Genomic DNA, 2,765 nt, shown 5'->3' on the forward strand with positions numbered 1-2,765 from the left:
GTAGACCGTAAATTCTGTTGGGTTCTTAACGAGTCCACGGTTGAAGAGACGTAAATTCTGTTGGGTTAGGTCCAGGTTGAAAGAGGTAAATTTGTTGGGTTAGAGTCCACGTTTGAAAGAAGACCGTAGAATTTGTTGGGTTATGAGTCCCACGGTTGAAAGCGACCGTAATTCTGTTGGTTAGAAGTCCCACGGTTGAAGAGACGTTAATTCTTTGGGTTGATCCACGGTTGAAGAGACGTAATGCTGTTGGGTTGAATCCCGGTTGAAAGAGACGTATAACTTCGTTGGGTCTGAACTCCTGTGAAAGGACCGTAACTCTGTTTGCGTGACTCCCGTGAAGAGACGTAACTCTCTGTTGGGTTGAACTCCTCGGTTGAAGGACCGTAACTCTGTTGGTATTGATCTCCTCGGTTTGAAAGAGACCGAAAAGGTTAATTCTGCTTGTGGTGTGTCAAAAAGTTAAAGAGTTGAGTTGATAGAAGACGTGCGTTGCGTCAACAAGAGACTCGTGAGAAACTGAGACGTTGCGTCAGTAATTAAGTGACTTAATTTGGAAAACTGGTCACAAAGACCACCTTATACTATAAATTGGAATACATAAGGCTGTAAAAGATTGTGAACAGTACAATTGTGTGTAAAATGGCTGAATTTCAAAAAGAATGTGATGAATACGGATGTCCGCCAGTGTTGATGCAGTGGCAAAAGGTTACGGATATGCTGTTAGCACAGACAGAACCACAAGATAAGAGACTGAGACAGAAAGAAATAGACAAATGTTGGATAGCATTATGTGATGATTTTGGATGGGAAAATGCAGAAGTGAGAATGCCTATAGCACCGAAAGTTAGAGAAATGGAAAAGAAAGCACATAGTAAGTTACGGAGACATGTTGAAGAGAAAGATAAGGTTAAGTGGTATAATACAGGGAAACATAATAGCGAGGAAGAAAATCTAAAAAAGACATTAAGGATGTGGACCAGAGTGGCTTTAACGACTACAGCACTCAGCTCGCAGAAAGTACAGAGTGGAGAGAGAAAAGAGGAAGTGAACAGCTCAAGAGTCAGAAAGATACAGGAAGAGAAAGCAGGAAGCATTCAGACTAACCCTACAGCTCCTTCCCTTCAGAAACACATACCTTCAATATATCCTTCATTAAGCCATCCTCCGCCATATGAGCCGTCCCACCAGCAGATGGTGGTAGAGATAAACAGTGGAGAAGTAGATGTAGACCTAACAGGAGTTACAAACCAGATACAGGCTTTGGAACAGAGATTTGACCACCTGGTAAAGATAGTAAAGAAGGATGTGGATGACACATTACATAGGGCCAGAGAAGCCATAGAAGTAGTGGAAAACACCCAGAATAGTGAGAGAGCGGACTCAGCTGATGAGGGAAGGGAAGCCGATGATGAGAGTGAGGAAGAGGATAAGAATAAGGAACCATTACGCAGACAGCAACCAAAACATACATCAACACCCCGCTGTCTTAACGAACAGGAAGAATCACTTAAGGTGCAAATTACAGGGGATATGATTGTCGATGGACCAATAGCAACTAGATTGAGAAGCAAATCGGGCCCATGGGAAAGGGAGTTTGTTTTATATGGTCTAGGTAATCAAATAATGGCACCTCAGATACAGGCACCATTGATGCACAGGCCAGGTGGGAATCTTCAGTACCAGCCCTGGTCACATAGTGATATGACAGCAATAATGAGCAAACTGCCACCCATCACCTCTGGAGGCAGCAGATGGCTGAGTCAATTAACCGTACTCTGTCACGGCACTGATTTGGCTTTGGGTGACTTGAGATGCCTGTTGGGACAGATACTGACAGCCTCGCAAATGCAGAATCTGGAACTCGATGCTCATACAACACTGGACGCAAATGAAACACCATTTGCAAGGGTAAGCACAGAAATTGGCAGAACACTTAGACGATTGTATCCTGTACCGCCAACGGTATACCAAAATGTAAAATTCCGCATTAAGCCAGGTGAGACTGGAGCGGCCTATTATTTCCGTTGTGCTGCTGAGTGGGAACAAATGGTGGAGGAAAACAGTTTAAATAACCCGGTTACACGAGACATATTTAGAGCAGCAGTAATGACAGGAGCTCCGAATGGAGTAAAACAAACAATGGAGAATAACCCAGATATTCCAGTGGCAAGTAACGAGGTATGGGAAAGACATTTAGTGCACCACACAGACAGAGCAGTTGAAAGAACCGATAAAGAAGAAGAGGAACTAGAAAAAGTTAAGACCCAATTGTTGAAGTTACAATTAGAAAAGGCCAAAAGTGAGGGCGCAACCAAAAAGGCCAAGCAAATGCCACAACATACTCCCAATGCACCCCAGCCCATAGACCCATATCCTTTCAGCAACTTTGTCATAGGCCATTTTTCTACCTCACCAGAGAATCCTATTACTCCTACTGTGCGATTTGTGAGATCGCTGTTGTCAATTGTGCCCTTCGTTACAGTGGAGTATGTGGCCCCGGTATCTACCAGAGCTTTTAGTGGTTGTTTTACCACTATTTCCATGAGAGGTTCAGCCAATTCCTCTCATGGTGGTTCTCTGTGGGCCCCTTCAACATTCCTCCGCCCCACCCTCCGGGCCCCATGTTGGGTGCACAGGCCCTGTAGGTTGGAGGGTGACGAGGAGCGTTGCCCCGGGTTGTTGGGGTTTGTGGTCCCCAGCCAAGACCACCGGTGCCACCTCTTCGGGGACCCCATCCCCCCGCAGGTGGACCGTTATTTGGC

The sequence above is a fragment of the Triplophysa rosa genome, linkage group LG5, assembly GCF_024868665.1.
Source record: "Triplophysa rosa linkage group LG5, Trosa_1v2, whole genome shotgun sequence".
NCBI classification, from domain to species: domain Eukaryota; kingdom Metazoa; phylum Chordata; class Actinopteri; order Cypriniformes; family Nemacheilidae; genus Triplophysa; species Triplophysa rosa.